We start from the raw sequence: 12,465 nt of genomic DNA on the forward strand, positions 1-12,465 counted from the left end.
GCTGCTGTGTCCCCCAGGTGAGCTCTTGCACCACATCAAGATGTAGCTTTTCTGGGCCCCAAGAAAAGATATTGTTCCCCTGGACTGGCACAGAAACAAAGACAAATAATGATGCCTTCAAATGGTCAACAGTCTCTGGTTATCAAAGGTACTGAGGAGAGCCCTGCACAGGCTTGATCACAGGTGCCTGAACCAAGAAGGTTTAAGCAGGTTTTGGTGTATTGCCAAAGTCAGGTTTTTAAATGCTCTGTTTCTGGTGCCAAAACTCACAAGATTAACTTTCTGTAAATATTTGTTCAGCATTTAAATGCTTTTTATAAGCATTTATATTGTAGCTTTCCAAGTTTTTTCTGCTACCAGGAAGTCTAAAACATTAATCACTTAAGGTATAATTCTGACAATTGAATAGTTCTGGAAGGTACAAGGGGAATGAAAAAACCTGCATTTTGTGAGAGATGAGAGCTGGCACTGCTAGCAGAAATTTTGAAATGAAAGATTCTAAGATAGATGCAACAATATTGCTGCTGATTGTCTGGTGTGGAGTATCACTGCCAGAAAGGTAGTTTGAATAGGAGTGGGAGATGGGAAGACAAATGGGTGTGAGAGCAGAGGGAAAAGCAATTAAATTCTTCAAAACTGTTGTGGATGAATCAATTTTATTTTTTCAGCTGTCACACATGTGATGGGTTGAACTGTCCTGTCTGTTCAAGGGAGCATACGGGCATTCCTCAGCTGAGGAAATTCAAGCCTTTGAGGACTGCATGGGGGGAACATGCAAGAGTTGGAATCAGCAATGAGGAAACCCAACCAGGAGTTCAGCAGAGACTCAATCAAGCTCTGGAGGCAAGGCAGTGCTGCTCTGACAAAATTAAGTGGCAAACACTAGAGAAGTGTGGAAAATATGAGTATATTTTACAGTCAAAGCTGTTCTCAGGTCAGAACTAGGAAGGCAGCAGCTGGAAGACTAGACCAACATTTATGTGTCTGTCTTTGCAATGGGAACTGCTCTGACTTGTTGAGTGTCTGTGTTCAGTCCTTATAAAACACTGAAGTCAAGCAGAGGCATCTGAACTGTGGGTGTGTAAATCTCCTAAGTAAAATATCTCACTAGCAATGAAATCTCCCCTAGAAATGAAATAGGCTGGAAGAGAACAGATTTAAGTCCTTGAAGCATAACAAATAGCAGTATTTATGGTTAATTATCAGGCATTAAATGATTAGATTAACCAGGTCCTATTTATACAGCCGCTGCTTCTCTTGTTCATTCAGCTACAGTCAGTTATAAACAAAAACACATCCCATAAAAGGGTTTCAGTTGTTTAACAGGCTAAATGAATGGCTGACCTCACTATAATTAATTAGGGATCTTTACTTAATTGAACATTTATGGTTACAGGAGCGATGCAAACCTATACCCTGGCATTCTTTGATGCTGGCTTCATTCCAAAGGCCAGTAAAAATTAGAAGGAATTTTGATTGAATCTCTGCAACTTTATGAGCTGGGCTCTGAGGTCACACGTAAACATGGTTAAACTGCATTTCCAAACCCAAAATACTGCAATTCCAAACCCAAAATATTTATTTTGTGGCTATGAACTCAAGGAAACCAGGCAGAAGTCATATAAGTCCAGGTAATGGGAAGAAGGGGTTCTGCACTCTCTACATATTTATGTTCCGAAATAAAGGAAAATATGTAAATTAAGTTCATAAGAGAAAGAAAAGAGGTTAATCAACACTTCACTTACACACAAAAACTGGGGGGGAAAGCTGATTTAGTTAATTCCTTTTGCATGTGCTGTGGGAAGCAGTAGGGTGTGCTCAAGAGTCACTCTCCGAGCTCAGCTGCAAAGAGCCGCCTGAACGTGTGATTATCAACAGGGAGAGAGTCATTTTCCTACTCCCTGCAAACCATCCCACCCTGGTATGACTTTGTTCCAGCTCATTAACACTGTGTTTCTAGAACTGTGCCCAACTCAGTTAATCCACAGCCCTTTTTGCCAAAGCACTTCGTGCCCACGAGTTACAGAGAAGGCCACAGCAGGAGAACAGCAGGAACTCAGACCTGGAGGAAGGACCAGAGCACAGGAAGCCAAACAAGTGAATCTATCTCATGCCTTGTGAGGAAAATACTTCGTACACCCAGAGAAAAGGGAGCCAGCTTGATAGTCCCAGGCAAGGGACTGAGACCCTCTGCTTGCGTATGCCCCTGTGGTGCCCTGTTACAGCCAGCACTTAATACACCAGAATCCAAGACAAACTCTAAGGAACCTCGAGGAAGTTTCTTTTCAGAAAGGAGAAAACCTTCTCATGGTAAATCCCCTCTGGAAACAACATATTTTTATCTCAATCTGGCAAGTAGCACCTGAGTCTCATTGTTTCTCTGAACACCACGAGCTGCTGAAGCTGGGACTACCAAAGCCGATAAGATGCCAATGAATAAATGCTTGCAGAGTGCACTGGAGCTGAAAAGCATGGTGTATGATTACTAGGAGATGACCAGCATTTAAACAATATCTGCTGTTTCATAATTTCAACACTGAAAACAAATCTTTGGTTTGGTTCAAAGACTGCTGAAGTCCTTTTGTTGTTTTCATCAGACTTCAGACCAGAAATTTAAATATTTGCTGGCACAAACTGGTGGATGGGACTAACAGTTGGAGCGTGAGGAAATGGAGGACGATTATAATCAGTTAATTAGATATGATTTAAACAGTTTAACTTCATCCACTTCTTTGTTATCCTTTCTGTATTTTATGCTAATTAATTTCCAAATGGAATAGTAATCATAGATATGAGCCTGATGCTTTGACCTCCCTGCAAAGAGCAGTTTTTGCAGGGTTTCCCCTCAGGAATGATGCCCCAGTCTGGGCCACGCACTGATAAGCACTATCAGATGCTGCTTTTTTGGATGCAGCTTTTCTGACCCTTTGATCTGGCAAATCTCCTCTCATCAGGCCTCTGACACAGGGCACTGACTCCCCTGATTCCCTCTGCAAAGCAGGCACATCCTCTCCCCATCGGCCAGGCAATTGCCATCATCTTTAGTCTCATTTTTCTGAAGACAGGTTCCAGCATCCTTTAATGTCTCATGAGAACATAGTTAAGAAATAAAGAGAGGAGAGAGGGAGTAACGTGAGCTGATGCTGTAATAAAGCCATTGCTTATGCCATGACAAAAGAACCCTCATTTCCCAAATGTATCTTGCTCAGAGATGACAGTGCTTTGCACTCCAATGCCTTTTTAAATCACTCCAAATGCCTCCTGCCCTGGAAAAACTACTTTGATTTTGGTGCAGTGTGCCACAACCCTGGAGCAGGCCCCATCTAGGGAGTTATAGAGGTGTGTGTGGGTGTGTGTGTGTGTGTGTGTGTATTTTACAGGCACGAGGGGGAAACCTGCCTAGATAAAGTGAGATACATCTTCTGTAAATTCTTCCCTTTTCCTGCAGTTTGATCCCCACAACTGCCCAATTTTACTTTCTACAGTGAAAAATAATTGGAAACAACACTGTAATATTTTCCTACATGTCTAACTCCCTACTTTCAAATGCCTGGAAGCTTTTATTAATATCAGTCCCCTCCAGCCTGGTTTGCCTGTCTGCAGTGATGTCCATGCCTCACTCATTCCTGGCTAAATCAATTAGGGAAAACTTGGCTTACAAAATTTTCTCTCTTCTTGAGAATGGTCTGGAAGATGGCCTGGATTTGGCAGAGGTCTTCCCTGACATGTGACACCTGCCACCCATTTCAATCTGCTTCATGACATCTTCCACAAGGTGACTCCTTCCTCTGACAGCCCCATCATTTGGATGATCTTCCCACACTCTCCTCCTTTCCTTCCATTTCACAGGGTTGTACAATTCACTCCCATAAATCTTGATAATCAAAGTTCTGGTCAAAGTGGAAGACCTGGTTGTCCAGGTACCAGGTGAGGTCCAGCTTCTGCCAAGCTTCACACACATCATCATGTCCTGGCAGGGCACTGCCACTATACCCAAGTGGCCTCAATGCTGGTCATGGATGTGCTTTTTGGGACCAGATGAGGACTGAGGGCAAAGACAAGGTAGAGATCCACCTGCTTGCACTTGCTGGCCCCTTTCTCAATCCCCTCCACAGTGGTGCTGGAAGAGCTTTCCTGGAGCTCCATCACCAGTGCCAGGCAGATGTGCCCATTGCTGTGCTGGGTCTCTGTGTAGTTGCACAGCTGGATGCACTCAAACTGCCCAGCTGTGCCCACAGCTATGGGGGCACCAGGTGAGGGCTGGAGCTGTGAACATCCCATGGGGCTCAGCACTGCCTGCACCCAGCTCTGTGTCACTGTCATCCCTTAGGGGACTGTGGAAGGAGTTTGGCTTCCAGGCTGAAAACTGGTGCGTTTTTAATCATGGGTGGAAGGAGCACATAAAGCTGCCATCACCTGAAAAGGCCTCTCCCAGGCTCCAGACTGGTGTGCAGCTGCTAGGACACATCGTGTCTAATTAGATCAGTCACGTTGTGTTAAGGTAATGCCACTGACACAAGAATTTATAGCAGTGACACAAGCACAGAGACTCAAGAGAGCCTTTTTGTCCTGCGGTGACCACACAAAAATGCTGAAAACACCACGTTGTTTTCACAAGCCTCAAATGTAAACTTTGAATTCTTATAAAAGGCTTTGCATGCCCTGAAATCCCACTTGGCTTAAAAGAAAAATGGAGTTGCAGTGGGTGTTTCTGCATCCACAAGGAAGAACTTAATATCATTTTGATAACTGGAGCAGCTAACGATGTCTTTAATCCATTTCTGTAGTGCTCTTCAGTCATCGGTTCTCTGAATAGAGAATTTCAAAGTACTAGCTGCAGGAAATTTTTTTAACATCTTGTCTTACCTAAGATTTTTGGTTCATTTTGGTGGGCAGATTCAGACCTCCAGTGACGAGGACTGCTATTTACAAAACTATTCAAGTGCTACAAAAGCTCTAAGAAGAATGCTTGCAGAAATAGTGGCAAACTTACATAAAATTGAAGCAAAGCAAGCCAATTCAGAAGGTTTATTTTAGAAGGTAATTATTTATCTCCATTTGCCTTTTGACTGCTAACTTGAAGCAGGCAGTCTGAGATTATCCAAATTTGAAAGTACAGTGAATCTAGAATGTCCTTATTTACCAACCCTCCTGTGGACCCAAACCACTAAGTAAATGTGTAATAATTTCTTGAGGGTGAGCAATTAATATTCACATTTTCTGCCTGGAGATGGAGGCACCATGACTACAATTGCTTTCAACTCCTTGTGCTTGACTAAGGCCTCATGCCTTTGAATGAACATTAAATGTAATTCCGAACAGTTCTACATGGAGAAAGTATGTGAGTAGAGAGATAGAGAAATCCAGTTCCTGGGTCCCCATCAGAAAACACCAGCCTGGATGTGGAGCAGTAAATCTTGTTGTAAATCTAGGGAGCATCTTGTTTGATAGATTTTGGAGCTAGACCCTGCAGTGTACACAGCCAGATAAGCCTGGAGAAATAGAGAGTGCCAGGGATATAGGGCAGAGCAAAGCTTGTTCAGTTTTCCATGGCAACGTTGTCTCTCTCAGCAGAGATCCTTGCTTGAATTCTTTTGTGAGATCAGAGGTCGGAACACCTTGGCGGAGCCGGCGGGAGCCGTATCCCATGAGCGGGCCGGAGGGGTGGGATGAAATCAATCCCTGTGGCAAGCTGCCTTTTCTGTTTAATGTCTGGAGACCTTTTTACAATCTCAGATGGGCATCAGAGTGCAGTCAAGCCCTTGCTTGAGGAGTCTGACACTCGCTCTTAGGCAGCTTAGCAACATTTATCCATTTGATGTTCCTGTAGGATACATATGCTGCAACATGTGCTCAAGTAACGCCACTCTGGTACCCACCAAGCTGTGGAAGCCGTTGCTCATCTTAGGTTGAATTCTCCTTGTAAAGAGGAGTCAGTTCCATAAAAGTGTTGAAGTAGCCCCAAATAAGTGTAACAGAAATCTAATTTGGGAAGTGTTCAGGGAAGGGTGTCTCCTTAAAGGAGCCAAATGGACTGGGGACTGCCACTGAATTTCAGTTGGATCAAGATTCATCTTTCAGTGCTCTGAGAATAAACATTTTCAGCCCAAATAAATACTGAAGGAAAACAGAGGACTTCCAAGTCGTAGTTGTTCATTTCTTAGTTGTACATTTTCTGTATAGAATCATAAAATGGTTTGGGTTGGAGGGGACCTTAAATATCATCCAGTTCCACTCCCCTGTCAAGGGCAGGGACACCTTCCACTAGAGCACATTGCTCAGAGCTCCATCTGACCTTAAACACTTCCAGGGTTGGGGCATCCACAACTTCTTTGGGCAACCTGTGCCTGGTAATAAACCTCAGTGTGGGGCCAGGATAATTTTGGATCTATGATGATATACTTAGTAAATTAAGACAACCACACTTGAAACCCTCTGATCCAAAAAAGGAGCCAAAGATGCCAGTATTTCTTGTGGCTGGACAATATGCTGAGGAAGATAAAATTGTTACATATTGTTTTATTTACAAAACCTGCAAGTTGCCAATGGTGTAACTTGCCAAAAAATAAACTCAGAAAAGGCATGCAATTTTTTTACCTTCTTGACAGAAATGGTCTGGAGAACATAAACATTCAAATATGTGTTTTAAATATGAATTTCCCATGAGACAAAACATCAAATTAGCTTTTTTATAGCATTGTTGCAAACTGACACCCAGCAGCTGTTGAGCTCATTAGATCACACCAGCCTGCTCCACTTCCCTGGTACAACCTGAAAGTTGATTTATTTCTTGGTGAGCTCAGCCTGCACCCCACACCCTCTTTCCCAGGAAGCCCTCATCAATTCTCCTCTCTTAAACAAACCACTCTTTTCTGAGACCTCATCTGTTGAATTTGGGTGTTTTTATAACAATAAGAATGTACTTGGATCAATCAGCATGTTTGTTTTTAGAGGCTGCGATTTTAGATGGTTTTTAGATGGCTGCGATTTCCAGGTCCTTCATGTACTGACAATGGCCGAGCTGCCATGAGCCCACAGATTTAACATTTTAATTGGAAATGGAGATGTTTGATTTTCAGAGGCTACAGAGAATTTCAGACCTCAGTGGGTTCTGCTTCTGGTACAGATATAAACTCATCACAATGAGCATTAACACCAGGTACTCAAAACTAGAGCACACCTTACAAAATGGAAATACTGTGCATCTGCTTCAGTCATTTATATAACGGATTAATCCTTGTAAGAAAGCTCCTAAATCATGGATGATCAAAAGCCTGATTTTTATAGAGATTTTGGCTGCCTCTGCACTGGACAGAGATATCTCTAGGAGAAAACTGAACAGGGGCCTTCCACAGAGATGGTGACAGCCACATGCAGTGGCTAACTGACAAAGCAACTAGGAATAAACATTTCAAATGCACTTGTATTTAAATATTTTAACCAATTTAAAATAACCCATTTCCCCCCCTTTATTTTTGTTATGTAACATTTTGTTGCCATTCAAGACTTCTGGACCTTTAGTTGAGGTGTGGCCTCAGCTATGGCTGATTACTTGCTCTTGCATCCTTAAACAACATTTGCATAGGGCTATTATGTAATTCTAATAAGACCCCTGAGCCTGTGAGTTGTGGTGCAGCAGTTCCCACTTGCTGCATTTCACAGCTCTCAGCCTTCAGCCTTGCTGCAACAGCATCAGCTCATGAACGATTTCACTCTAAGCCACTCCCAGCAGTGCCTCGCTGCTCACTCTTCATGTGGGCATCTGCAGTGATCATGTATGATTCTGTACACAGAACTAATATTTATTGCAGGGTCTCCTTTATAAAGAACATGCTTTTAAAAAGGGAAAAGACTGTGCTCAGTTTGAGATTACGTGTTTTAAACTCTGACAGTGTTAACAGTTTTGATGCCTGTGCATTTACAAGCAGCTTTTATCACGGATGGGAAAAATGAGACTCTAAATCAGCACTGTGATCAATTAACCTGTAATTTAAAACAGAAGTGTAAAATTCGGTTCGTAAAGGACAAGGGTTCCTGAATGCACCCCTAAGGATGTGCTTAAATCCTTGGCAAATGTGGAGTGGCTCTGGCCTAGCCCTAATCTGAGCCAGCATCACCTGGCGAGACCAGAGCAGCTTCCCATGCCAGGCCAGATTCATGCAGAGACCAAAGCCCCTTCCAGTTCTCACCAAGCATCATTTTAAACCTAGACCAAGAGGATGTTTTGATGCCAATTTCATCTGGGTTTCAGACCCCAAGTAGGAAATGAAGGTGAAATTACTGCCCCAGTGCTGCACCTTCCCTGCAGTGTCCTGGAGGAGCAAGCCACAGCTGGACAGAGCAGGCTGAGTCATTATGGTGGTAGCAGGGAGTTATTCTGTAATATATCACAGAGTTTATGCTGGATTACACCTGAAGAATTGTCAAAAGGAAATTTTGATGCAGACCCAGATACTGTGTTTAATCAAGATTCACGTCCATGGGTACTTTTACGGATGGTTATTTATTGATCAGCATAAAGGTGGCACCTAAAGACATTAGGTTAAAATCAGGACTCTGTTGTGCTGAACAGCATGTAAATACTTCTCGAACAAGACAATTTTTTCTTGGGTGAGTTTTCTGTTTGGATGATAGACAGTAATTAGAGAGTGGAGAGGAAAGGACAGGATCTCCAAAGAAGGAAGACAGTCAACCTTTTTCCAGAGCCTTTTAAGCTTTTGTTTATCTACAAAGAAACTCTGAAATAAATGCTAGCACATACTGTGCAACAGCTTAAAACCTGGTAACTTATTCAAGTAATTTGAAAACTTACATGAGATTTTTTTTTCACTTTTAAAAATACCACCATATTAAGGAAGAAAATATAGGATTTACCATCATGCTAAGAGTCATCAGAGAATAAATGCAATGTGCAGCAGCAAAGATGTAATGCATGGACTGTTAAAAGAAGATGCTTTACTATCACAGGATGTAAAAAAAAAAAAATAAATTCCCACATTTCTTCTGTTGCTTTTCCACTGCCACCCAGCCAACTGTCAGCTTGTTCTACTTGCAGAAAGCTGTGGTTGCAACCCACAACATTAATACAACCAGTCCTTCCTGCCAAAAGCCAGCACTGGGATGGGACGTGACAAGGCAAACAGCAGTTTGCATTTCACACTTCAGGGGAGCTGAAGGGATGCACAGCTCTGCCCACACACACACTCCTTGCAAGACCAGGATCCTGAACAAAATTTGTGAAAATTAAAAAATAAACAAACAACCAAACAACCAACCAAAACCAAACCCAACAATATAAAAACGCCAAAACCCCAAAGCAACAAAAAAACCCACCAAAAAAACAAGCAACAAAAAAAATCCCAAAGGAAAACAGACCCTAAACCCCCCAAACAAACCACATGCCTTGATAAGGGAAACACCTACTGTTCTGGAATTAGGAAAGCACAGATAAGGTCTCCCATCTGAGGGGCTGAAAGGACTTCTGTAACATTGTGTAGAGAAGTGGGACCATTGCCAATTCCACAGACACCTCTTAGAGCTAAGCTGTGCTTCTCTAAGCAACTTCCATTCATATTATGAAGCAATAAAAACCAAAGCAAAATAATTATTGGTGTTGTTATAAAAAAGGATAAATGCCAGCAATCTCAATGAAAGTCGGGGATTATGAGTTGCCAAAACCAAAAATTTTTTTAAAATGCAAGCAGTATATTCTTTTCTCAATGCTTTAATGAGGCACAGTCAATTTTTAGTATTGTATTTTTACCAGTCTCTTCCTGGCAGAAAGAAGTGTTTAAAATTAATGTAACTAATCTGAAAAAATCAGAGACTGACTAGTGCTAATTCCTACAAGTTTAGTTAGGTCTAGTTCATTTCATAGTTAGAAATATTCTGTTAATGTTTAATACATGGAGAAGCTTTTAGTAAAAAATTCTAATTATGGAGTCTTTCTGACTATCCTCATCTGATTGAACATGTAAACAGAGCTGTTCTTAAATGCTCCAAGATCCCTCTTACACGACCTTGATTGTTAAAATTGCAGATTTGTGCAGTCACATAATTGTTTTAAATCTTAACATTTCAAAGGACTTAATTAAAATCTGATCCTACTTGTAGGGCCATGCAGACATAACTGGTTTTTATCTATAACCAGGATCCACAGCTCTGAACCCTCTCTTTGCAGTCAGGTATCAGCAGCCAGCATTGAGCTCCGGCTCCCCCCTTTTCTACCTGCAGTGCTGGATAACCCCATGCTCTCTGAAGCTGTGGAAGAAACACAAGGTCTGTGCAGTTCTGAAAGCCACGATGGCTTTCTGAGTGCTCACACTCAGGGATTTTAAGTGAGATAGTGAAATTTGAAACCTGAGACAGGGAATAATTTAAAAAAAACAAACAAAAACAACCTGTTGAAGGCTGTTATCCTCTCCTGGCCTGCACAAGCAATTTACCTACCTGCCACTATGATGATTGATTTCAGTGCTTTATGAACAGCATATGCAGCTCTTCTGTGTTTAGATAAGAGATTACAATGACTATCAATCCTCATACACTTGTATTCAATATTAACACTGTCTAGAATTAAGATGCTTCTTTCATGGACTAGTATTTTGTAAGTATATTAGTAGTAATTCCAACATGCACAAGGGAGGGATCCAGCCTGCCAGGTATAGTTTAGAAAAGGTTTTGGCTGGTTAAGTTTATTTCTTCTGCCAGGTTGGGGACGTAACATTTGAGGATAAATAGTCTCAAAAGCCTGCGAGGATCTGAACTAAAGCTCATCCAAGAGACTGTTGAGTTCTCTTTTTTTTTCTTCTTTCTTAGTAGAGACAGCATGGTCTAGAGATTTTGGGAAGATGCATGGGAAAGGAGTAATATTTTGAGTTTGAGGTTTAATCCAGACAAAGCAAACCCATGAGCTCAGGACAGGTAGTTAATGTCTCTACCCATGTCGTGCAAATCATAGAAAAAACATCCTGGCATCTGTCATGGCCTTCAAAAGACTTGATTTTTAAAAAGGGCTATATTTGTTCTCAAAACAGTCTCATCTGAAGTAGTACACTGCAAGTATTAGGTGATGCTGAAAAAACCCTGACTCTAAAACTATTATAGATATTTAAAATATGTTGTGTCCTACAAGGGAAGTATGTCTGGAGAAGCAGCTTTGGTATCTCACATTATGCTGGCTGTCAGGTCCCTTTCATTCCATGAAATGTGTCCCTGGCTCCTGTGCCCTGGCAGTGCTCATCAGTTAGCTTGTTCCAGAGCTAACAAACAACAATTTATACCCTGACAATGCATCTGTGTTCATATAGCCTCCCTGAGAAAAAAGGTTCTGCCATTGGATTTCAGAGTCAGAGACAAAATGTCCAAGTGTTACCTCTGGTTTGCAATGTGCTGTCTCTCCTTTTGCTCTCCATGGCAGCTCATCCAGGAAAACTGTAATGACCTTCAGTTCTGCACAGCATTTGGGAGACTTAAAGAAATAGGAGTGAACCCTTCCAAGTTAGGTGTTACTCTGAAAGCCAAGAAACTGCCCTGACAAAATGCCAATGTCTTGTGGTCAACACAAGTGGTGATTCCCAGCTACATGGATGCCAAGTGCCAAGCCAATTACCTAACAACTGATAAAGACCAAATTCTGACACTCTTCTTGGCTTGAAGTGGTGATTTATTCTGATTAGTCCTACTGCAGTGCCAGACTGAAGGGCTGTGTTCTCTCATGGGTGAGCAATTACTGTCACCAGCCTCACCCTTCCCCTGACATCTCCGAGAGGCTGTGCTGACTGAAACTGGCCCCAATGGACCAGCTGGAACCCCTCTGGACCAGCTGAGTGCTGATCACAAAGGAATTTCCAACCAGCCTGGGAGAACCCAGCAACGCAAGGGCCTAGCATCTCCTGTGACTGCTCCCAGACAGAATACCACAGTGATTTGACTACCTGCAAGGTAGCCCAGTAGGATTTACCAATAAATCCCTCAGCAGAGCGTTCCCTAATGCCTGTTGGAAATCAATGCTTGGTGGGTGCTCGGAAATCACTGCCTGGTGGGTGCTTTTTAGACATTTAGCATTTCTCACTTGCTACACACCTACGCAATCTTAGCAGTTTGAACAGCAGGTTTACGAACGGACTTAGCACCTAAAATCCCCTTAAAGCAATGAGAAATGAAAGAGCACAGCTCTTTTTTGAGGATGTGACCTCACGTTTTCAGGGCAGGCTGTTGGGATTGCAGGTGTCCTGTAAGAGCAGTGCAGTAGCTATAAGATAATTCCAACAGAAGGAAGAGTGGTTTCATGGTAAGGCCACTGTGTTCTCTGCTAAGAATGCAGCAAGTAACTAATTTCAGAGCTACAGTTCCAAACTATTTGCACATGAGTGTTTTAAAATTTTCTAAATTATTCCTAAGAGTTGTGTATTGGGCAATACACGAATTTGTCCTCTTGTGCTCTTCCTCCCTCCCCCCTTTTGT

The sequence above is a fragment of the Aphelocoma coerulescens genome, chromosome 18, assembly GCF_041296385.1.
Source record: "Aphelocoma coerulescens isolate FSJ_1873_10779 chromosome 18, UR_Acoe_1.0, whole genome shotgun sequence".
In the NCBI taxonomy this organism is placed as follows: Eukaryota; Metazoa; Chordata; class Aves; order Passeriformes; family Corvidae; genus Aphelocoma; species Aphelocoma coerulescens.